General features: G+C 35.0%; 1 pseudogene; it reads right to left on the bottom strand.

Annotated features, from left to right (window-relative positions):
* Window positions 1–2082: 2082 nt before the first annotated feature.
* LOC143641812 (heat shock factor protein 2-like) overlaps window positions 2083–26748 on the bottom strand; it is a 94802-nt pseudogene continuing 70136 nt past the window's right edge.

The raw sequence follows: 26748 nt of genomic DNA, 5'->3' as shown, positions 1-26748 counted from the left end.
AAATGGCATGTAAAGGATTTAATCAAGAAAATTCATGTCATGAGAAACTTTTAGTAGACAAAACAAAAAAGGAGAATTTTTAAAGTGAGATGAAGAACCCATAAATTTAAAACAACTTAAAGAATTTATCAATGAATTGCAATGTGTAGTCCTTATTTAAATCCTGACTATAATCAATATTTTTGTGATATTTATGAGATAACTGAAAATTTGAGTATTTGATAACCATTTTTACTAGTTCTATACAGCATGATACTGTACAGTTTTTTAAAAGAACCATTATCTCTTAGGAGTAGGTCCTAAAATATTTATAGATGAAATGAAATGATACAATATCTGGGATTTGCTTCAAAATAATAAGCAAACTGAAGACAGCTTGAAGTTTAGATATAATGAAATTGGCTATGAATTAATAAATGCTGAAGCTGTGTGATAAGTACATGGACATTCACTATACTGGACATTCACTATACTGCTCTATCTGTTCTTGTATATTGTTTTAAGTTTTCCACAATAAGAGGCTGCAAACAAAACTGAGGCATATGTATTAATTTTAAAAGTAAACTTTTTAAGATAGGTAAGTTTAAAGGAAAACTTTACAGTTAATTATTGTGATAAATAATCACTCTGCCCAGCCATCCCAACCCCAACATTAATTCCTTCAGACCTGAGGAGAGTTTGTTTTCTTATTTTTTACCCTACCATAAGCTTAGGAGATCCATACTGATCATTGGTACTGATTTTATAAATTGTCTTCCTTTCTGGCTCATCTAATACTCTCCCTAAGAAAATAGGACTTAAAGTCTGTTTATAAACCATTTGAAATCACCCCCTTGATAAAATATAGAAGACTTTAATACTTATCAAAGAAGGATTTTCAGAAAACAAAAGGCAATTCAAAAAGATGAATTCAAGACACTGGTCGATATAGCTGAAGAATTAACTTTTATTCTTGCAGTCTTATACTAGGAAGGAAGTCAACATTTAATAATCCATTGTTCACAATTTATTTATAGAAAATTTTTAATCCTTAAATTGTACATTAATATCCTATGACTCCAAGTTTTATCACTCTCCTTCAGGTCTGAAGAAAATGATTAATTTATTAAGTTCCACAGACAGCACAGTCCACTGACATAACATTTAATCTGATGGTCCTACACTCATGAAAATTAAGACTAGCCAGTTTCAAACTGGCCTGAAACCTGATTGTATTCCTGGCTCAGGATACCTGCAGTAAATCTGTAAATCCACATGAAGACACAAAATTAAACTAGGGCACGTATCTTATAAAAAAATTTTTTTTTTCACAGCAGATTAAAAATCAACACTAAAAATTTATCAAAATTTCAACCTCATTATGGTATTTTACCCAATTAAACTTTCAAAATGTCTCATTAATTGAATTAATTGCAAATAACTTCATGTATGATTCACTTTTTAAAAAAAGTTTGCCCAGCATTTCAAAATGGTTACGGAATTAATATAGCTTTTAAAATGTCAAAGTATCCTATACATATTGCACTTTTCTGCTAGGCCGGGCTAGTATCTTCCATGGCAAGACACCCAAACTACTGAATAAAATACACTTTAAAATCAATAGGTACTTGATTAATTTCCCTGAAATTATCAACATCATTATCAAAATCTTCCAGGATTTTGTAAGATTTTATTCCTTAAATATAGTTTTAAAGTTTAACTTCCAGGGGAGGGGGCCCTCATATATTGACTTTATGTCCTTTTTTTGGTCCCTCAATGACCACAGAATTTTAAACAAATTATGTTTCATGTTTTCTGGCTTAATAAAAAGCTACAATGTCTTTCATCCAAATTAAGAGATATACTAATCAAAAGCTATTAATCATGAAATGTCTATGTATGTCTGTCTGTAGGTCCCCATAGAACCTTCCAAACTTTTATAATTAAGAGATTTTTATCAATTATGTACTAGAATCAAATTAGGCAAAGAAAAACTTATTTTGCAAAAATAAAATAAATTCCCAATATGCTTGACAGAAACAAGCTATTCATTTTCATTTGTATTCCACTGAAGACATTACTGAAATCTGTCCAATGGTTTATTTCCAAGTGGTCTACTACGGAATTCTTCGGAATGTTTTAAGATTGACTGTAGCTAGAGTTCTGACTTCCATTTGGACCCTGCTCTCCTTCACTGTTCAAATGGGGAAGAAAGAGATTTTATACTAATTAAAAGATTCATTTTCAACACCCTGATAAGCCTATTAATTTCTGAATCTGCAGCATAACTGTACAAACACATTTCTGATTAAGACACAGATGTGGAAAAATTAAAATCCAGAAGACTAACATTTGGTTTTATGTTTTTATTCTTATGCACTTTGTACTCTCACACATTACAAGCAGTATGGAAGTTAGTGTTCATATACACTCAAAAAATTTAAATTAGGGTATGGGATATCATTGTTATTACAGGTATCACTCAACATAGAGATCACAACTTCTGAACAAAAGACCTACAAAATTAAATCTTACATATAAATCCTATTTCTACTATTTAGGAAAATAAAAAAAATTTTTTTCTAAAAGTCTGCTGTTCAATGGCATAATAAAATCAGATGTAATTACAACAAACCTTGTAAGTCAGAAAAAATTCAGTAATTTCCTGGAAAATGCTAAATATTTAAAAAGAACTAAAGCTGAAAATACCAATAACTGTGGCAATAGGATTATTGCCTTATCTTGTCCACCATCATCTTGCAGCTTCAGGCCCTGCCACTAGTGGAGAATCACTCAGGGAATTTCTGCAAAAAATGCATCCAAAGGTAGCTGTTTGAATGACTGCCTTGAACAGCTCCATGTTATAAGTATCATTTTTTTTCCAGACTGTAACATTTCATCAGTAGCAATCTATAAATCTATCTTACTGTTACACAAATTATCTTTCTAAATAAATTATTAAGATGGGTAGCATTTATTTTCCTCCTCACCTTTCTTCCTACCTCAGATAATCTGGCCTGATATATTGTGAGGGCTGAACCAAAGAACTAAACAAACAGATCCTATTAAAAAAAAAAAGAAAAAGAAAAAGAAAAAGAAAAGAAAAAAAAAAGAAAAACTCTTTAGCACAGGTGATTAATACTTAGAAAAGGTATGTTGTGTGCTGTGGTTCATAGGATCACTCAAAAACCAAAATTCTTATCTTTATCATATCAGATCATTTATCAAAATTTTAAAAAACTGCTACTGAAATTCATAAAATAGAATAATAGCCAGTAAGTGGAGAAGAGGAATGTTACTTAGTCAAACTGACTGCAGAATTCCTTATCACTGAATTTCAGATGACTTTGTCTAATACTGTTCTGTTTAAATTTATGTACAGTATGTGGCTATATGTTGAGGGATACCTGTAACAGACCTCCACTGCATTTGGAAAAGTTATTAAATAGATCAGATTAATGTATTTTTTAAAATGAGAGTCTCAAATTACAAATTAAAAAAAATAGGATGAATCAAGAAATTTTGATAGAAGTTTTAAGAAAAAGATACCAAACAAAAATCTAAGAAAGAAAAAGATAAATGAGTACTATATATATATATAATTAAGTCAATAATTAAAAGTTTACAAAGTACCTGTTTGGAGGTGGTTTTGGTTTCGGCATCTTACTAAGAATAGTTGCCATCTCTTTTCTCTCATCAAAATTCTTCCACTGTTCATATAGTTTTAAAATAACCCTGATTACTTCCAAAATCTACAAGAAAATATTTGAAAAGTTCTCAGTGGCAAAAAAAAAAAAGCAATATTTAGTACCTATAAAGAACAGACATCACATATGAGGCACCCTTCAAAAATGGTAAGAAGATGAGTCTGTGTCCTTGAGAATTCAGGTTAGATAATCCTAACAAATTTGAGAACAGTATTTTTCACTACACTGTTATTTAGGCTTTATAGCTGCTTACCTTTCAACATGTATGCCCTATCCATCCTTATCTCATATCTAGTTGATTTCTGCCTCTTAAACCAAAACAAACTAGCAAGGTACAAAAAGTAAAGGTTGAAATCATGAAGGAATACACCACTATTGAGTATTCTTTAATATCAATTTTCTCAAACAATTTAAGGGGAGGTATTACACATAAGACATTGTTTTGATTGCTAACTACTCTACATATTAGTTAAGATGACCTAAAACTGCAACTGTATTATGTCATATCTAGTTGTCAAGTTTAGCTCTTTTTTCTCTACCCACACAGAGTTAAAGTTGGATTAATTGTAATGCTTTCAACACTTGAGCAGAAAAGGTAGAAAATAGGGCTTTGCCACCAATGTGCTGTTTTACAGAAGTTCCTGGTAGTGTTTAGTGATCACTAAGTAGCTTTTTAGATAATCCTGGAAGTTAGAGGCAACTTTGCAACAAATCGTGCCAAAAGTTTACCATTCTATTTAACCTAAAGCCAGAAAGATAAATATAACTTAAAAAAACTAACATCAACTTTTCATCAAGCATGTTATTTCTTAATATTTCATCAACAATCTTCTTACCCTGGTGAGCATCATAAGGTTTTAAGCTGAAGGAAAGTAAATAAGACATGAATTTTAAAATGTTGAAATTCAAAAAATTTTAAATACCTTTTCCATATCCACAGAAAGCTCAGGAAACCACTGTCTGGCATCTTTTTGCTGCACAACACAGGCAACATGTAGGCAAGCTGAAATGAAAAGACAATTGCTCATGCTTAACTACAAACATGGTCACATAACTAAAGATTTTCACAAATTTCACATACATATATTTTCTAAAACTGTTTTTAAACCTCACAAAGCTATATTTCACAGTACTAACTATCTCATCAATTTAATTTGATATAGACAGAAAAATTTACTAGATTACATTAAGGTTCTTGACATCTGCTCCTTTCGGTTTACTACTTGGTGCAGATGCTCTGAAAGGGCACATTAGAGGGGAAAAATCATCTAATGAGATTAAAACAGGAATCTGAACAGCAGTACAAAATAGTCACAAAGGTCAGTTTGACAAAAATAATCAATATACTGATGTTTCAACAATGTTAATTATATTTAAATTAAAAGCAACATTGCCTCTACTTTACTATTTTTTTATTTTGACTTTTTAAAGTCTTATCACATGATAGATGTTATTTAACAACTGAGCACACTGGTGCAGAATTCACTGTTGTAATCAAATAGGGATTAGAAAAAAATGTGACACATCATATACAATTATATACATTACATTAAATTAAAACTAACAAAGATAGTAAAAGAGCTCAAAGACAATGACCTATGTCACAGTTTGACTGAAACAATTTCTACTGCACAGACTGTCTATCCTGATCCCACCTCAGCTTGTTAAAATTATATTCCCTGTTCAGGTTACCATTTGACTTTGCTAAGAATGACATTCTGGGTAAACAGCCACTCAAGCAGATGGTCAAGGAGCTCAGTGGTAAGAGTGCATACAGACCATTTGTGAGCCTTGGATTCCATACCCAATACCAAAAAAGAACAAAAAACAGCCATTCTAACTATGGGATTTAAATTTAGAATTGTTAGTCCATAGTAGAAAATTTCTCAACTTTTTATTTCACTCTGCACTGTTCAAACCTGGGTTATATTTGGCATTAATAAACAACAATAGGTTAAGTGAACATCAACCTATTGGCTCAAAAACAAAGTTTCTTAAGTGCAATTGAAGTGGAATTTTTGAGCACTTAAATAAACTTCAATCAGAACTTACAAGGACCATATAATGTTAAAATGAACTCAAAAATTTACAGATTAAGAGCAAAAAAATTATTTTTGGAAAGGGTAAAGATGGTTCTTTAGTGACATTTAATCCATATTATAATCTGAATTCTGAGAATGATTAAGACTTTGTGATGGTTAATTTTATATGTTAAATAAAATTAACCATCTGAGCTATGATGCTCACATATTTGGCCAAATATTACTCTGGTAATTACTCTGGTGTTTTGGGGTGAGATTTACTTTTGAATCGGGGACTTTTAATTAAATAGATTGCGTTCTGTAATGGAGCGAGACCTCACCTTGTCAACTGAATGCAACTGAAAGCAACAAAAAATCCACCTCTCCCAGACAAGAGGGAACTGTCCAGTGAACTACCTTTGGATTTCATCTACAACATTGATTCTTCGTGGGAGTGCCTTTGGACTCAAACTAGGACACTTTCCTGTATCTCTAGCTCCTCCCAGCCAACCCTGCCCAATCCTGTGAGCCAATAGCTGACAGGCAAGTGCAGGGAAGAAGCAGAGGCCCTGCAGGGGGTGAGTGTGCTACTGGCTGCCAGCCCCTGGTCAAAGCCCAGGACGGGCTTCTGAGTTTAGAGGCAGGAAGGGATGGTTGGTATTGGTGGAGCCCCAGGAACCTCGCGCTGTGAGGAATTCTGAGCGCTTGGGTCATAATTGACCCTAGCAACGCTGGAGGACGTTCGGGGCAGAGAAGTGGACGGTGATGGACGCGGTTTTCGGAGCTGGTCCGATGGATCACTGAAGTGGCGGCGATGTCGTCCTGGTTTGGAGGCCTGGTCTCAGGCTTGGGCCACTTCTTGGGTCAGGTGGGGAGCAGCTTGGCTTCCCTCACTGGCCATATCTCCAGCTTCACCAGGGAAATACTTCTGGATGACTTAGGAGACCCAGAAGCAGCATTACATCATTGCTGGGAAAAGGAAATGGAAACTACTGATTCCACACTAAGATGTGAGAATGAAAGACTGAAAAAGTATTGTACTGATCTGGAAGAAAAGCATGAAGCATCAGAGCTGCAAATAAACCATCAGTCTGTAAGTTACCAAAATCAACTGCAACAGAAAGAGGTAGAGATCAGCCTCCATCTTAAAGCAAGACAGATTGTACTGCAAAATCAAGTGTTTCAACTACAGGCAGCTGCTCAATGGGTACCTTCAGGAGCTGGTGGTGTACCAACAACAACTGCTCTGGCTCCATTCGGTTCCGGGATCAGTAGTCATTTTTCCACCTTTCGTGATGATGACATGGATTTTAGTGACATAATTTTATCACGACAAGAAACAAGCAGATTGTCAATTAAAGTTGCAAGATATGAACCTGAAGTTGGTCACTCGAGGCAGATTGCTGAGGCTCAGGGAAAATATCATTCTGACACACGTGAAATCTGCAAAGTACAAAATACTATCAAGACTCTTCAACCAAACCAAAGTCCAGACATAGATGATCATCAGCATGAAATGTCAGTTTTGGAGCAGAGTTCTACCGTGGCAGAAAAGGGAAAAATCCTTCCTCAGAGTTCAGCAGTGGAAGAAGTGTTCAGGCTAAAACAAGCCCTGGCTGATGCTGAGAAGGAAATCACGAGACTAAAGGGCTTAAACCAGGATAACCGTCTTGCTGAAGACAATCTGAAACTTAAAATGCATGTTGAAGCTTTAGAAAAAGAGAAGTCATCATTCAGTCAAGAAAAAGAGGAACTTCAGATGTCACTGTCAAAACTGAGCTGTGACCATCAAGTCATGAAAAACAGAGCTTCAACAGACATGAATTTGAATGTACGATTACTAGACTTACAAGTTCACTTGAAGGCAAAGGAGGAAGAACTGAATGAGACTATCAATGAAAAGAAAATGCTGATAGCTGAGTTAGAAGAACTGGATCATGCGAATCGGGAAGCTACAAAGCACATGATTTTGATAAAAGATGAGCTATCCAAACAACAAAATGAAGGAGACCTTGTCATCAAGAAGTTGGAACAAGAACTAGATGATGAAAAAAAGAGAGTTCATCAACTTGAGGATGATCAAATGAACATATCCCAAGAGTTGCATGTGCAGAAGGAGAAGTTAACTGGGAATGCACAGAGCCTCAGTGATTTGCATTTAACCAAGCAGAAGCTTGAAGGTAAAGTAGAAGATTTAGTAGATCAGCTAAATCAGTCACAAAAAAATAGTTTAAACATCCAGCAGGAAAACCTTGGGCTTAAGGATCCCATTAGACAAATTGAAGATGAGCTGTCTGGATTTAAGAGTAAGTACCGAAGTTCTCTGAATGAAGACTCTAACAGTCATTGTAAGGATGACATGCTTAAAGAACGGGAAGCTGAAATTGGCAACTTAAGGCAAAATCTTTCTGAAGTAGAACAGCTCAATGAAAATTTAAAGAAAGTTGCTATTGATCTCAAAACAGAAAATGAAATGTTGATTTTAGCACGTGAAGATGTAAGGCGTAAGTTGGAAGAATCTATTGCTGCTAACAATCAAATCTCTCAAGAAAAAGACACTATCATGGAGACTCTAAAAAGAGACAAAGAAGAGATAGAAGCCAAACTTCACCAGGCAGAAAAAAGACTGTTGGAAGAAGCAAATAATCACAGGCAGACTATTCAGGAACTCTCCAATGCACATAATTTGAATACCTCTGCCTTACAGCTGAAACACGAGTGTGTAGTGCAACTCAATCAAGAGAAGGACTTTGAAATAGCAGGACTCAAAAAGAATATTGAGCAAATGACTGCTGATGAAAAAGAAATGGAGGAAATTTTGGCATCTTATATAGAAGACGAGGAGCAATTGAAACAAGTCCTAAATGAGAAAGAAGTTTTTATTGAAAAACTCGAAGAAAAAAATTCAGAACTACAAAAGGATTTAGATAAGTGTTCTCAGGCCTTAAGAGAAAATGAAACTTTAAGGCAAGTCATTGAAAGAAAGGACAGAAATCTTACCTACATGAAAGCAGAAAACAACTATCTGCAATTAGAACTGGAAACACTTAGGGAACAGCAAAATCAAGCTGTACCTGTGGCTGAGCCTAAAGCTCTTGATGCTATCACAGAACTAGAATTGGAGGTATCTCAACTGAATATAGTCAAAAATCATCTGGAAGATGAAATTAAAGATCATCTGAATATAATTGAAAATCAAAACCAGCGTAAAATGCAACTACTTCAGTCTTTACAGGAGCAGGAGGAGGAAATGGATGAATTGAAGTACCAATATGAGCAGATGAATGCTGCGCATAGCCAGTTACTTTTAGACAAAGAGGAGGAGATTAAGAACTTGCAGACAACTATTGAAAAAATAAAAGCCCAGTTGCCTGGAGAAAGAGGAGATGCTCAAACATTGAATTCTGATATTTTTCAAGAGACCAAAGTAAAAATCCTAAGAACAAAAGAGGTTCAACACTTACAGGACCAAGAATTACGCCTAAACCGGGAGCTAGAAAGGCTACGCAGCCAGCTCTTGGAATCAGAAGAGTCTTACGCCCAGGAAATATTGGCTGCAGAAGACAAAGAGATTCAACTGAGACAGAAAGTCACACTCTTGGAGGACAAGCTAGCTACATCTTCTAAGGCAAGTCATCAAGCCAGTGTGCAGATAGAGTCCCTGCAGGAACAGTTGAGTCTGGTCTCTCAACAGAGGGATGAGAATGCACTGCAGCTTTCGCTCTGCCAGGAACGAGTAAGGCAGTGTGCCCTGTCATCAAGTAACCTGCAAAGGGTTCTACAGCACTCCCAAGAAGAAGAGAAAGCTATGCATTCTGCTGAACTAGCCAAAGAAAAACAGTTGGTAGCTGAATGGAAGAACAAGGCCGAAAAGCTAGAAGGAGAAGTATCATCATTGCAGGAACGTTTGCATGAAGCAAATGCTATGTTGGATTCTGCTTCCAAACTGAGAGAAGACTTAGATCTCAAGGAAGAACAGCTGGAAGAACTGAAAAAACAAAACGAGCTCCGAAAAGAAATGTTGGACCATGCACATCAGAAATTGTCCACTTTGGTCAACAGCACAGAAGGAAAACTAGACAAGGTCCTCATGAGAAACCTTTTTATCGGTCATTTCAAGACACCAAAAGGCAAACGTCTTGAAGTATTGCAGTTGATGGGGAGCATTCTGGACATTCCAAAGGACGAAATGGAGCAGTTGTTGCATAAAGATTATGGTGGTGTCAGTAAGAGAAAGCAAAAAAGCTGGTGTATGTAAGTGTATAGCTACTAGGCATTTTATTTTATTTTTTGAGTTCTTGTTGTTGTGATTTTTTGCCATAGTACTTTTTTAAAAATTTGTTTTGTTTTTTGTAGCACTTTTTGTTTATAGAATTTTGTTCCAATGTAGCAGTTAATCATCACCAGTCATCAATTCTGATGTAATTTTGTGAGCAACTGTACAGAGCAGCATTCTTGAACCATTAGTTCCAACCTCTTTTTTTTTTAAAAAAAGAATAATATTTCTTAAATTTAATGGCATTAAGATAAAAATGATACATGTAATTACAGGAAACAAGAACAATCCAACCCATAAGAAGGAGGTCTCAGATTTAGAGTACATGAAAACCAAATATAATGTTGCAAAAAGTTGAGAATATTTATTTTATCCAAGATAACATTGTACAACTACCAAGGGAAAATTCCAACGGGGAGGACCTAGACATGAAGCTTAGTGGATAAATTCTAAGATGCTTTGAATCCAAATTCTATGACCCCTATCCATTTTGCTTATTTCCACTTCTATGGAAAAGTCACTTCACATTAATCCAGTTTTCCAGATGTTAAATATGTCCAGAAGGAAGAGTATTTTTATGAGTCAACCCCGAAGTGGGATCACATGATCCATTGCCAATGCAAAAGTTAATTAGTAAGAATGCATCATTAAATATCTGGACTGTTTATCTACATACTATTGGGGGCTCTACAATAATTCTTATAAACACATTTTATACAACAGTAGATCAAAACCAGTTGGGGAGAGAAATAAGCTAACAACAGTTTTTGAAAGATGAAAAGCTTAAAATAGTAGTAGTTACAAACTTTTGATAAATTAAGGTAAAAGATGAATCAAAAGTTTCTATCTTAAGTAGGTGAAATCAGAGAAGAGAAAAAGCAGATTGCATAGCACATACTTCTCTGACACCTGTAGTCTCTAAAACCACTCAGAACATTTTTATTAAAATTAATTTAAATTAAATTTAATATATTTTTAAATATAAATTATATTATCATTTAATATACATTAATCGAATTTAAATTTACTTTATTAATTAGTATTGTTTAAATTTCTTTTATTAATACTATTGTTTGATTTACATTTATTAACTGATATTGTTTATTAAATTATAGTATGATTTATATTTAAAAATTCATTAAATTTCATTTAAATTAATACAATTTAACAAAGTAAATTTAAATAATATAATATAGATTGAATTATTTAATATTTACTCTATAATTTAATATACATGTCAACAAAGTTAATTTTAATAAAAATGCTCTTAGTTGTTTTAGAAATTACAGGTGGCAGTGAAGTATTAGCTATATTATCTTCTTTTTTTTCTCCTCTTTGATTTTGCCTAACTTAAGATAGAAACTTTTGGTTTATCTTTTGTTTCACTTTACAAAAATAAAAAAAGGAAGACAAAACACCCAGTAGCTACCCATATCAGCTTTTCCTTTCTTATTTCTAAATTTCACCTTAACATTTACATTATTTTACCAAAATTAAGATGCCATCAGTTGTTAGGCATGAACAAAATCACTGAGACAACAACTGGAAGATGCATCCCAAAGTCAGATTGGCTAAGTATTCAAAACATATAAATATCTGAGAACTGATGACCTCTGATAGTAAAGTTTCCAACCTATGGAAAGTTTCCAAATGCTATGGAAAATGATGACATTTCTTTTTTGTGTGTGTATTTTTAAGTTGAGAACCTTCTAAGTACTAAGGTACGTTATCAGAAATTGTACGTAACTCAAGTCTTGGAATTTCTTATTTTTCCTGTACTATAGAAAAAGGGACTCACAATTCCCTGAGCTCTGCTAGCATTTTAGTGACAGGAAAAAATTCAATGATGCATAGTTTTTTGTTTGCATTCAATGTCTACCGATCTTACATACTTTGGGAAGGGTCACAAGCCACAGACCTTATGCCTTCTGCTCTATTTCGAAGCTTCCAGCATCAGTTGCAACAATTCTAGGAAACACTGGGAATACTCTATGGTACAAAATGCACAATTAATTTTTTTTGAAACCATCCCTAAGACATGAGTCATTAGGTGACTTTCTTGTTCTAAGTAAATTTACTGAATTATTATTAAGTGATAACATGTTAAGCCAAAATGAAAAATGAAAGCACATGCTTCACATCAGAGCAAGGAAGAAGGAAGAAGTTCTGATGTGTGGTAAAATGCATGAACATGCAAATATTATCCAGCCTTCTGAAGTCCAATTTTCTCTCTTTATAATTTATTTTTTGGAGGTTACATTCTTGCATGATATGCCTGGAACAACTTTTGGGGGGATACAATCAGAAATTCAGCACTAAAATCTGCCTTCCTGCAAGATAACATGGCTTACTCCTGAGAAGAATATCAAAGTATATATTTTGCTCCGACTTGCCAAATTACTTGGAATCTTCTTCCAATAGACTTCACATGGTTGGGAAAAGCAGAGTTCAGATTTGTCAGGAGAGAGTTTTATGTATTCTGCTCACTCCATTGTGTCTAGGTGAGCCTTTGGGTTTCAATGCCTGGAAACACACTTCTTATATTTCAGAATTGAAGAGCTCTTGGAAACAGCGACCTCACTGCATGCTTGAGAAAAATATGTTATATAGGTAGCCAGAAAATTACAAAGATTAATATAGATTCAAGATTTTTAAGACAGGGGTTTAATGGAGAAAACAGCAAGAGAGCCTTAGAAATTTCATACTCCCTGCATTCTTAGGAAAAGCTTCTATGTTGTAAAGAAGATAACACCAAACAGAAAAGTTCCTAAGAAAATATTGTGCTTTCAGTTTCCTTGTCTCATAAATTTTATTAAAGTTTCATTAAAGACCCTGAATTTGCTAGCCTTTTTATTAAATACTTATTTGAGGTATTCTATTAATGTCTATCCCTGGATTTTATTTGGTCTCACATTAATGTCGCTCCCTGTGACAAAGGGTACACGGGAGGCGGGCAGGATCAGCCTGTCCTCTCCAAGGAACCAGCTGTGGGAACCACCCTCTGACAGAGGTAGTGAAGCACACTAGCGTCTCCTGGGCTGAGCTAGAGGGTAAGTATCTCAACCTGGCCTGCCACCCAACCTGGCCCACAATCACACTGAGTCGGGAGAGAGGAGTCAACCAAGAAGGTGCAACAGTCTCAACTTTATTTTGTCAGGGACAAGTTTATATAGTGATAGAAGGAGGGAGTAAGAAGAGACAGTAGGAAGAACAAATAAGGGGCAGGTACGTCACTATCACTAAGGGGCCTAGGAAGATTTCAGATTAAACCATTAGGCAGCACTAAGGTCAAAAGCCCATGCAGAGGCTAAAAGCCTGCGAACACCAATCCAGCCAGGTCATGTATACGGAAATGCTCTGGAAGAACCCATGAGGCCACCTCAGCCACCAACCAATAATGGCCTCGGCCCCAAGAGAGGTAAAAGGTTCCAACAATTAAAATGTGTATACTTTTTATGAGCACAGATGAAAGAGTATTTGAGATGATTTATTGCAAACCTTTAGTGCCACAGTCCGGCTGCAGCAAAATAACCGGGGTGTGAGGAGCAACTTGTGTACATTGATACAGCAGGAGTGGGAGCTGTTTATTGTAGGACAGGAGGGGTATATATACATTCCACACAGCTTATCTTAACATAAACTAGATACAGCAGTCAACCAATAAGGAATCTCCACACTTAAAGGCTCCCTGGCGTTACTTCACAAACCACTCCCTCTGGCAAAATGCCAGGCGCCATCCTGACTTGTTTACAGACCCTAACACTTTAGTAGTTTATGGACATGGAGTGAGTATCAAATGATATAAAAAAAAAATGGAGTTTTCTTTCATGTCTATCATAAGTCTTTGTTTCCTCAGTTGCTGGGGAGGAACATTAGGATGATTTGCTTAGAGTAAGAAAGACTAGACTGGACAGAAGGGACTGGAGCAGCTTTTCTGGTTAGCTTGTCCATTTGAAAAACTTTTATTTGGGACAGGCAAAATATAACAAAGACCAAAATCCATTGAACTGATCAAACCCTGCAACAGTTAACCAGAGTAGCTTCCTCTTCTCTGACCCCAATTTTGGAGCAATGCACTGTAGGTGATACTTTGAATGATCCTTGGCACTGAAGAACTGTCATCCAGCAATTTATTTCCTTTTTTCATGTCCTTCTCAGGGATGATAATAAGTGATTTCCAGACATGAGGAGAGGGAGGAGTAAGAGAAGGTACTGGGAAATCTAATAACCCAAATTAGGTTATGTGAATGTACCAATGTGTAATAACAAAGGCCATTATTTTGAACAATTGTAATGCACCAAACAATGATGTTACTAAAAGAAACAAAAAGAATAATATGATTTCTATAACTTCAAAATAATCTGATCTTTAGGAAAACTATTTTAAAAATAGTTTGTGCCTATCTATCGGACTTTTTACCTGTTTACCAAGGCTTAGTCTCATGAGGACATGGATTAAAAAAAAAAAAAAAAAAAATCTTGTAAACTTAGCACGGTGTGGTGACAGATTCCTTTAATTCCAGGGGTTCCAAGCCACCCTCAGCAATTTAGAGACACTCTGTAACAAAATAAAATAAATACAACTGGGAATGTGGCTCAGTGGTTAAGCATCCCTGGGTTTAATCCCATACCTAAACAAACAAACAAAAATCATGTAAACAATCTTTTTTAAACCTATGCAATTGAGATTGATCACAAAGTCATTCAAATCACCAGTGGCACAAACACATAATGAATTTGAATTTGAGTTTTAGATACCAATGAATCTTATGCAAAATGCCTGTCCTAACAAATGTGTGGACTTTCATCTGTGCATGTGCAGAGATTCATGTATCTTCAGGTCTATAAAGAAATTCAGTAACCTCATGAGGCAGTTTTTCAACAATCTAATTTCACAAGTGCTAATCTCTTGCTGTAATATATGGGCTAAAAATAACATTTCTAACTCCATATTGTACCTGTTATGGTTTCCTAGAGATGCTGAGTCTATGTAATCTTATTTAGTCAGCTTAGTAACTACTTTAAAAAACAATGACAACTCTGAAGGTATTTTAATTAGGGAACTGGTTGGAAATAGTGCTGTATCCTTCCTATCCTGGTAGAGCAAGAGAAAGAGGTTCAATTGTTGCTTCTAAAGACCTAAGTTGGATTCAGGCTTAGGAAGCCCTTTGATTTACTTCTCTAGCAGCCACGCTGAGAGTTTCCAAGTCATTTATGTGTATACAGAACAAAATCAGATCAAGATGAATAAGCAAATGAGGGTATGGAATCCTGGAGTGCCCATCCACCTGAGGATGTGTGTGGGAGCCACAGAGAGTTCCTCTCATTGACAAGCAGAGGGAGTGCTTCATTAAATCCTTGGGTCCATCTGTGTTGACACACACCTTGTGGTCTTCAGGCAAGGACAATGATAGAGTTGACAACTGAAAAACTAGTCAGGTGACTTTAACTAATGGGACTTAAGAACCAACTGATAAGCTTGATGGAACTTTCACAGTAACTAATAAAATGTGGACTTATTCTATCTTAATTTTGGAGCTCTGGGCAACTTGCCAGACAACAATATTTGAACATATATTCACCACTGACATTTTAAGATGTTCTGGAAAATGCCAAAGCAACAGGACTTCAAACCAATATTTCTATCTATTTCACAGTGCCAATCTCAGCTCTTAGCTAGGGCTGGTTACATAAAGACATGAGCTAATGGTCTTTGGCGGTAATGTGTGTGTGTGCATGAGGATTAAGAGTAGTGGTGGTGGAGAGATGTGGAATGTCCATTCAGAAGTTTAATTACTTTAGGATTTTTGAGTGATTATACATACTTTACCTGGCAATTTCCATTAACCAGTAAGAAAGGGATGATATTCTCCTTCCCATTGAAAGGAAATCTGGGTCACTAAGTTAAGAAATACATTTTCTATTTTATGTAAGGCTTAGGGCTAAATGCAGCTTTTATTTTTTTATACAAGAGTAGGCCAGTGCTGAGCACAGGGAGCATATGAAGCTGGAGGTGGCACTTACAGTGAGCAAGGCTGAGCCACACTAAGGAAGGCTAAACCACAGTAGTCTTTGACCTAGGACCTTAGCTCACCTTGGCTACAAGAATAGTATTGTCACATGGCAACACATTTCTTCTTTCATATTCAGGATTAATGCTTCTAAAGGAATTTGATGGTTTGGGTACAGAATTAATAGCAACTTCATCTTGAATATCCCCCATACAGGCCACTTCATCCTCAGGATTATGGACTCTGGAGCTTTGTTCTCATGGAATTTATTAAGGGGCATATAATATCATGAAAAGAAAGACTGAAAAACAGCTCCAAGAACAATACAGCACTTTAAGCTCCATGTAAAGTATATAATAGACTTGAAGCTAAAAGGAAAAGTATTTGTTGAAATAGTTTTGCTAAAATATATACTTCTGCACATAAGAATAGCCAAGAATTGAAGATGATAAAAGTAATAATATAAACGTTGCTTTATTATATACAAAGGGGCCTTAATAAGTTTTAAAAAGTTTCTTACAGGAACACTTTTTATATTTTTATCTCATAAAGACATTTAACAAATATATACAGAGAGAGAAGTATAAAAATATTTTTAGAGCAAATGTTCATATGCAGAAATGTTTAACAATTTAAGTGTTCTATCAGAATTCTCCTTGGGATGTTGATTTTTTAGTTTTTGTGAGAGACTGAAAGAATTTTGACAAATAAGGTGATCCCTTAGGCTTTATAAGGAAAAATCATAAATTAATTAGATTTCTTGGTATACAGTTGATAGTTTATTCTCTAAACTTGTGACCTAAGCCAAGTATCTCTAGTGGATAAATATCTCACTGTTTATTTCAAAAATTTTCCCAATCATCCCTGAATAGTGCTTTCAAGGATCCTTTGGCAGTAAAAATAGTAGTTAAAAAGTATATCCTCTGGATCACACTGAGAATAATTGATGGCTAGATATCCCAGATTTCAAGTCAAGTTTCTTCCAGACACATCTGTGCAACAAATGAAAATGCAAAGCATTTCATTGTATAGTGTTTCATTTGATTGGGGAATAAATTGAAAATTTATTCCTGTTTATTTTTCTGTTCACATTAAATATGTGATATAGAATATGAAAGCAAGTTACAATTTGGTAATGTCTTGAGTATAACCAACTTGTCAAAAGCGAAGATTTATATATTTCTAAAAATAGATAGCTATCACTACTTCAGCTATTTGATACAATATTTTGAATGTTTATCTTAAAAATAAATTTTCCTTCTATGTAAGCACATCTGTTTCCTGAATGAACATACTATGTTCTGTGTATTAATTAGCCTTATGCTTGAGTACAGAGATTGCAAAACTTTTTCTTCATAACATTGTATTTACTGTTACAAAAGCAGAAAACATTGCTGAGAAAGCTCAATCTAGTGAGTTTTGAAACCCACCAGAACATTACAATGGTAACATAAAATAATGGAAAATTGCATTGAGGAAAGAAAGAGAAAATAGTGTATTGCCTCTTTTAGAACTCAATTCAAGATGGGAAGAAATAAGTGAAGGGATTTTGTTGTTTTGAAAAATTATAGAGTCACAGAAAGTGTTAAAGGAAGTATAGAACAGTAGTATGTACCTTCCACTCGGTTTCCCCAATGGTTTCTTCTTATACAACTGTGGTGCAATATCAAAACTAGGAAGACCAACCAATGTTAGAACAATGTGTTGTAGTTCTATGACATTGTATCATCTGTGTAGTGACCAATACAAACCAGATAGAGAACTATTCCATTACCACTAAAATTTCTCTTTCCACTTTCTATTTTCTCTTGTGTGTATGTCTGTGTGTATGTGTAGAGTTTACATATGGTAATCATAGCATTTAATATATGTATACAGTGGCATTTCAATATATAAATACAATGTATAATAATCATATCATGGGCATCTCTCTCACAGAGGACATGCCAATTCTTTGTGTGGGGAACATTCAAAATTCTCATTATTAGCTGTTTTGAAATATTACTTATTGTGAGCCGTAGTTATCCTATATGTTACACAAAACAAGGAGTCATTCCATCCATCTGCACCCCTGCACCTATTAATCATTCTCTGTCTACACACCCACACACACCTCTCCCAGGCTCTGTTACCACTATTCTTTCTTGTACTTCTGTGAGATCACCTTTAGTTTCCACATGTAAGTGTGAACAGGCAGTATTTGTCTTTCTGTGCCTGACTTGTTTTGCTTAATATAATGTCCTCCAGTTCTCTTCCCTCTTGCTACCCTTTTACAACATCACTGCCAACACCACCCCCATCACTATCCACTAACTTTTTCTCCCTCTCCATAATTTTGTCATCTCAAGAATGTTTTATGAATGGAATCATGCACTATATGACTTTTTGAGATTGGCCTTTTTCCATGCAGCATGATATCCTTGGGATTCACCTGAGTTGCTGCATGGGTGAACATTTCATTCCTTTTTATTGCAATAAACATCCACCAGAGTCAGAGCTGGGCCCTGTGATAAGGGTAGGTTTACTTGTTTAAGAAACTAGTGACCTGTTTTCAGAGTGGCTGTACCATTCTCAGTATTCACCAGCAAGGTATGAGAGATCCAGTTTCTCTGCGTCCTGTATCATCTGTATCTGGTATTACCACTTTGGTTATCTTTGTTTAACCTATGAAGTGTGATGATGCCTCAAGATGGTCTCAGATTGCATCTCCCTAATGCTAATGATTTCCAACATCTTTTCAGATCGTTATAGTCATCTTTATATCGTCTTCAAAAAAAACTATATGTCTTCTTATTTTAACTATATTCATAGGTACCGAGTGCTATTGCCAAGCACCAAGTGATTTCTTCAAGTAGTAAGAGCATTTTTAAATTAAATGTTAGTTTTCCTACAGAGGACCCTTTAGCAAGATACCCTAGGAAGTGTATAGAATAAAATTACAATGCATATATACCATTCTATAGTTAATGATTATGGGTAAAATTTAAGAATCACTTTCAAATTGCCAAAGATACAAATAATATAAATTTCTCAAACAAAGTGAAACAGACAATTACATAACATTTTTCAAATTTTAAAATAATAAGTAAGATTATAGTTGTAGTAGAATACAATGGAAAGGATTATAATTTTTTTTCTGGGTAAATCTGTATAGAATAATATCATGTAATGAATATGGTTATAATAATCAGAAAGTGGCTGGGGATATAGCTCAGCTGGTACAGTGCTTGCCTATCATGCACAAGGCCCTGGGTTCAATGCCCAGCACCAGTAATAATAATAATAATAATAATAATAATAATAATAATATCATAATAACTATAGTCGGAAAGAAGAAAAGATGACTAAGCACATGTCTTTATATAGGATTAATTGTTCAAGTGACTTCTCTTTATTCTCCTTTTCACTTTTAGTTCATAACACAAAGAAAACTACTGACTCAAAAATTCAATGTAAGTAAACAGTGTAGGGGAATCAAATGCTCACCTGAAAGCAATCAAAATTGTGTTTTGAAATCTCCTGATAATTCTCCTGAATGACTGACTTAACTTATCTGAAATTATTCATCATTTTATCCAACCAATATTTACTAGCACTCATGTGTCTTTACTAAGCTAGCACTGTGTAAGACTCTTGGAGTCCATGACACATAAAATATATTTGATGCTCTTAAGAGACTTAAAATAGAGTAGACAGAGACAAAATTGTAAAATGCTTAATGTTTCCTTAAAAATTTTTAAAAGAAGAAATGATCTCTGTGGTTCAGAAGGGTTAACTCTCTGAACTATTTTAAATATTTTTTTGATAATTCAAATTCGTGACTAGAAAAGAGAAAGCAAGAGAAAAACGAAGAGATAGTAGTTGAAAGCAATGGTCTATACATAAAAGTTACTCAGGACATTTTGTTCATTTGCTCGATCATTTTCTCTAAATAAGGCGATGTGCTTTTGGCTAATGAAAATGGTTGTATCTATTGTGTACTGTATGTATGTATTTGCATGTCTTTGTTACTTAATAACTAACCAGCCCCACACATTGCACATAATGGTTTTATCAGTTACCTTTATAGTACTTTTTTTTTTTCATTTCCCATTTGAGATTTTATAATCAGAAAACTTCTTCTGGGATAAGCTGAAGAGTGTCCCTGCCCCAAATTAATATGTTGGGGTTCTAATCCCCAGTGCCTCTGAAGGTATCTGTATTTGGAGAGAACATTTTAAAGAGAGGATTAAATTAACACGAGATTATTAGGATGACTTCTAATTTGCTAGGATTGGAAATCTTAGAAGGTGAAATTTGAATATAGATGTGTATAAGGGAAAGAATATTTAAAGACACCAGGAGAAAATGAACATCAACAAGCCAGGGAGCCTGGCTTCAAAACAGAGCTGCTTATCTCATAGACATCTAGGGAATCAACTCCAATGACCTACCCTCCCATTGGGAGTTGGTAACAAATGTATGCCCTACTGCCTACAGTTTTTACCAACTCCCAATAATCCTGTCAAATTATAAACCCATCAGTGGATTGATCCACTGATGAGGTTAGACCTCATGATCCAATTCACCTTTCTGTGGAGCCACCTGGGCCACCAACTGCAAGTTACCCTTCACCTGTCTTTTGTCCACCTTTCTATTTGGATTACAGATTAACACTCTCAGCTCTGAGAAAGAAGCCAAAATTTATGTATCCTTTATACTGTTTAAACAACAACAGATAACATTTATGTCACTATACTAAGCATTTACATAATAGATAAGAGAGCAGATGTCTTTTTTTGGGGGGGGAAGAGTGGCTATTAGGGATTGAATCAGGGACTCTGGACCCACATCCCCAGCCCTGTTTGGTATTTTATTTAGAGACAGGATCTCACTGTTTGGTATTTTATTTAGAGACAGGATCATCAGGAGTTCAAAGAAAGCCTCAGTGATTTTGTGAGTCTTCATACAAGTTAGAAAGACCCTGTCTCAAAAGAAAAAGTTAAAAAGGGGTTGCGAATGTGACTCAGTGTTTAATGCCCCTAGGTTCAATCCTATATACCTGAAAAAAAAAAAAAAATTATACCTAAGCTACTCTAAATGCCTTTGATGCCTTGTCTTTTCCACTCCCCCAGCCTCCACTGGGGTCTCAGATCTGCCTCCCCTTATTCTGACGTTCCAATCCACCCGTCTTATTTCAGTTTGTCAATGCAGGAAAAACTCTTTCCTGATACAGTTCACACATCAGTTTTCTTTGCCTAGAACTGCAAATTTCTTCATAATTTACCTGCTAAGCATACTTAATGCTGCAAGAAACAGATGATATTTCATTTACTCAGACTCTTTTTGGACAATCTATTGCAAAGCAAGCATTTCAGTTCTGCTTTCTTGCAATAATTGTACATTTTGAGTAGAGTATATTTTAAAATATGTACTTATTCATCTAGTTATTCACTTATTTATTCTTTCTTCTAAATTAGTTTTCTAATTGGACAGAACTTATGTCTGTTTGTTCCTCACGAATTCCTTTGCTGAGATAGTACCAAGAACGTTGTCAGTGTTAAAAGTATACTTTTGGAGTGAGGTAATAATATTGGCCCTATAGAGTTGCACATTCTATGTATACTTTAGGAGAGCAAAGGAACACTATGAGGCTTATTTTCCAGATAAATAGAACACATGATTTTAAAGCACTGTACCTATTGTGAGAACTTAGAAAAAGCATAAGAGCTACAAGCTATAAAGGGCCAGGCATTTTATATTCACTATAGTTAATTTTTACAATGACACTGAGCTCTACAGATGAATTAACTCCAGATTAGGGAAGTCAAGAAATCTACCCAAGATCAAGTTATGAATAATAACTTAGTCAAGATTCAAAACTAGACGTTTTATTTCTAAGACCTCCTTTTCTTTGCACTACTATCCTGTATTGTATGCAACATCTGTTGATCTAAGAAATACTATTAATATTTTTACAAGTTTTACAAGTAATTTGTTTTACGGAGATTAAAGTGACATTTCTTGCTTTGAACTTGATTTACATTAAGACAGACATAAAATATAATTTCTAATTATAATATAATTTTTAATGTACGTGTTAAGCATACTTATGCTTCAAGAAACAGATTATATTTCATTGATTCAGACTCTTCTTGGACTATCTATTGCAAAGCAGGCGTTTCAGTTCTGCTTCCTTGCAGTAATTGTACATTTTGAGTAGAGTGTATTTTATAATATGTACTTATTCATCTAGTTATTCACTTATTTATTCTTTCTTCTAAATTAGTTTTCTAATTGGACAGAACTTATGTCTGTTTGTTCCTCACGAATTCCTTTGCTGAGATAGTACCAAGAACCTTGTCAGTGTTAAAAGTATACTTTTGGAGTAAGGTAATAATATTGGCCCTATAGAGTTGCACATTCTATGTATACTTTAGGAGAGCAAAGGAACACTATGAGGCTTATTTTCCAGATAAATAGAACACATGATTTTAAAGCACTGTACCTATTGTGAGAATTTAGAAAAAGCATAAGAGCTACAAGCTATAAAGTGCCAGGCATTTTATATTCACTGTAGTTAATTTTTACAATGACACTGAGCTCTACAGATGAATTAACTTCAGATTAGGAAAGTCAAGAAATCTACCCAAGATCAAGTTATGAATAATAACTTAGTTAAGATTCAAAACTAGATGGTTTGTTTCTAAGACCTCCCTTTTCTTTGCACTACTATCCTGTATTGTATGCAACATTTGTTGACCTAAGAAATACTATTAATATTTTTACAAGTTTTACAAGTAATTTGTTTTATGGAAATTAAAGTGACATTTCATGCTTTGAACTTGATTTACAGTAAGACAGACATAAAATATAATTACTAATTCACATTATTTTTCCAATTTATACAACTGAAGAAATATTCAAAATATCACCTTATACTAAAGCCTTAGATTCTGTGAACAAAACAAATTTTGTTGAGTTCAAATTATCACTGTAAATAAGCATGACCATAAGAATTGATGGGTGTGTGAGTGTTAGTTTCTATTTCTTTGTTAAGGTTGTATGGAAGGGTTCTATTCAATACTTTCCATAGTTCAATTCTTCTATACATTATAATAACAAGTCACTTTGGGGCATTAAATTATTTCACATAGAGTTGACAAAAATATCTGAATGTTTGATTAAACATCTGGATGATTGATTAAATCAGTGACTACTCTACTGGAACATTTGTACACTATAAAATCACACAAAGAGCTGTCATTGTCTTACTGTGCAAGACAGAAATGGGAAAAAAAATCAACCTTTCCCTTTAAGACCTTTCTTCACCTGCCTAATAATCTAAATGTGTCTCACAGGGCCATCAGCATTGTGTGTGTTACATTCCTGTCTTCCCTAGAGGGGTGTTGTTTGTTCAGTTTCTGTGGCTGTAAATTGGAACAGAAACCAAGAGAACTTAGAAAGATTTTCAGAAAAACAATAGATTCATTCCGCTCTTATTATAACATTATTTTCATTTAGCCTGTATTTTAATAAGCAGTTTGGCAATAGAAGCAAGAAAGAAATGATATAAAAACCTAGCATCCACTAGATTATAAATATTAGGAAAGAAAAATCAAAGAAAATGTAATGCATCAGTATAAAGTATATCTGCCTAAGAAAAAGTTCCATGATAAACCCATGAAATCAATGCAAAACAGGAGATAACCCAACCATATATCAATTACTGACTACCTTAATGTACATCAACAAAAACTCTCAAGGTAAGAATTAACACTTGTCTTGAACTAGTGATTTTTCACAGATTAAATTTAAATGACATATTTTTTTTTTCAAAATCACCAATTTATACATATATAAAAGGGAAGAGTCTCTGATATAAAGAAAATATTCAGAACTACTAGAAAGGAAAATACTTCATTGTTCCCTTTTCAGCATTCAGTATATGAATGGATTTTATAAATATGTGCTTAATGAGGATCCAGGATCCAAGGGTCCTCTTTTTCAGAGAGAGAAACATGGAAGGAAATGAGACAGAAGACCACAAGGAGAAAGTTACAAGAGAGAAAGTATGAGGGGAAGTAGGTCTTGTTCTGTAGCGTGAAGGGGATATGAAGGAAAAGGCACTATCTTTGTTGAATGCTGACTTGAACCTTTGAGCAGCTCATCCTGACTACCTTGAAATCCCACTTTCACTCCCCATGAACCACAAAGATCATCAATAACCAACTTCCTCAGGTTTCATCCTCAATGTGCCCCTCATGCAGCATCTGACCACGTACACCAACCTTTGCCCCCATCCTCTTTCCTTTTGCCTTAATCACAAACAATATCATGATTTTTCTTTATCCATTTCTCCTCTCATGTTCTTTCTTCTTCAAATCCTTCTCCTTTTTTTTTCTCTTCCAGTTCTTCTACTAGATATTCCCCCCAAATTTTTATACTAAATAAATAAAATACTGTCTAGAAAAGAAGAAACCAATGCTGAAACATAATAAGCAATTGAAAAACTGAAGCTTCCTTTTCCTCCCTGTGCCTTCTTTTCTCAGTGAAATCCTCCATGCTCATGACTTTAACAATCGCTTCCACATAGGCAAGACTTAACTTTCTTTATGATATTGGTGATTTATTTTGATCATTTTATACACAGCAGAACTACATTTAATTCTCTGTCCTAGTTATAAAAGTCACTAGATGCGAAAGCATCTAATTTCACAGTTTGTATAACATTTATGGACAATTTAAATTCTTTTTTAAAAAAATATTTATTATTTAGCCTTTATTGGACACAACATCTTTATTTTTTTTTTTTTATGTAGTGGCTTCTAAAACGCACACACACACACCGACACCGAAACACAAACACCCCCCCCCCCCCCCCACACACACACAGGAGGAATGGTCAAAAGGGAGAAAAGGATACTTGGCATTGTTGATGGCTTCTTCAACAGTAGACACAGCTGGGATATAGCGTGGATTCTCAACTTCAGCAGATGCTAAAAGGGGCTTAAATTTGTATATTAGTCTTTTATGAAGAAAGATTGACTAATACAGGCCTGATTTCTCTCTCAGATTTGGAGATGAATAAGAAGGACAAAGAAGATTTCCTTTTCTAGCACAAGACACAAATGCAGTCACTAGTTTCTGATAGCAATCTGAGGAATTATGTCTACTTGCTCTATCTTGAAGGCAAGAGACATTATGAGGTGATTAATATAATCCTTAGAATCTATTTAACCATTAATTTTCCTAAAATTCTTCCTTTTTAAAATTTTATTTCTGCCACCTTGAGTATTTGCTCCCTGAATACACATATAGAAAGAAGAGCTCAAGGAAAAGAGTCTCCTGAATATGGGCTCTGGGAAGAGAGTAATGGGAGCAAACCCAAACCCCTTCTAAAGGGTAATAAGGAAAATGATCCTAAACAAAACAAAAAGCAAATATGAACAAAATGGCAGCAGGCTCTATTTGTTGGCCACTTTCTCTGCACCAGCCATCAGGTGAGAACTACACACTATGTTCTCATTTACTCTTCAACTCTTGCAAGTGAGAGAGGTTTTATAAATGCATTCTGTCAGTTTAGCTCCAAAATTGCTTTGGTCCCAATTGGTATGCCTGTTACATCCCATGTGCTTCATCTCTTTGCTTTGTCCCCAACTCTACACAACTGCCTCTTCATTAACTTGTTGGAATTTAAACACCTTGGAAAGCAGGGCCTTATCTTAACTCCTTCTGATCCTTAACTTTAGGTATGGGATTTAAATTTAGGATTGTACCTCCATAGTAGAAAATTTCTCAACTTTTTATTTCACTCTGCACTGTTCAAACCTGGATTATATTTGGCATTGATAAACAACAATAGGTTAAGAGAACATCAACCTTTTGGCTCAAAAACAAAGTTTCTTAAGTGCAATTGAAGTGGAATTTTTGAGCACTTAAATAAACTTCAATCAGAACTTACAAGGACCATATAATGTTAAAATGAACTCAAAAATTTATAGATTAAGAGCAAAAAACTATTTTTGGAAAGGGTAAAGATGGTTCTTTAGTGACATTTAATCCATATTATAATCTGAATTCTGAGAATGATTAAGACTTTGTGATGGTTAATTTTATATGTTAAATAAAATTAACCATCTGAGCTATGATGCTCACATATTTGGCCAAATATTACTCTGGTAATTACTCTGGTGTTTTGGGGTGAGATTTACTTTTGAATCGGGGACTTTTAATTAAATAGATTGCGTTCTGTAATGGAGCGAGACCTCACCTTGTCAACTGAATGCAACTGAAAGCAACAAAAAATCCACCTCTCCCAGACAAGAGGGAACTGTCCAGTGAACTACCTTTGGATTTCATCTACAACATTGATTCTTCGTGGGAGTGCCTTTGGACTCAAACTAGGACACTTTCCTGTATCTCTAGCTCCTCCCAGCCAACCCTGCCCAATCCTGTGAGCCAATAGCTGACAGGCAAGTGCAGGGAAGAAGCAGAGGCCCTGCAGGGGGTGAGTGTGCTACTGGCTGCCAGCCCCTGGTCAAAGCCCAGGACGGGCTTCTGAGTTTAGAGGCAGGAAGGGATGGTTGGTATTGGTGGAGCCCCAGGAACCTCGCGCTGTGAGGAATTCTGAGCGCTTGGGTCATAATTGACTCTAGCAACGCTGGAGGACGTTCGGGGCAGAGAAGTGGACGGTGATGGACGCGGTTTTCGGAGCTGGTCCGATGGATCACTGAAGTGGCGGCGATGTCGTCCTGGTTTGGAGGCCTGGTCTC

The sequence above is a fragment of the Callospermophilus lateralis genome, chromosome 6 (assembly GCF_048772815.1).
Source record: "Callospermophilus lateralis isolate mCalLat2 chromosome 6, mCalLat2.hap1, whole genome shotgun sequence".
Classification (NCBI taxonomy): Eukaryota; Metazoa; Chordata; class Mammalia; order Rodentia; family Sciuridae; genus Callospermophilus; species Callospermophilus lateralis.
The sequence above is the reverse complement of the archived record's forward strand: the minus strand, read 5'-3'. Positions and strand labels throughout refer to the sequence as shown.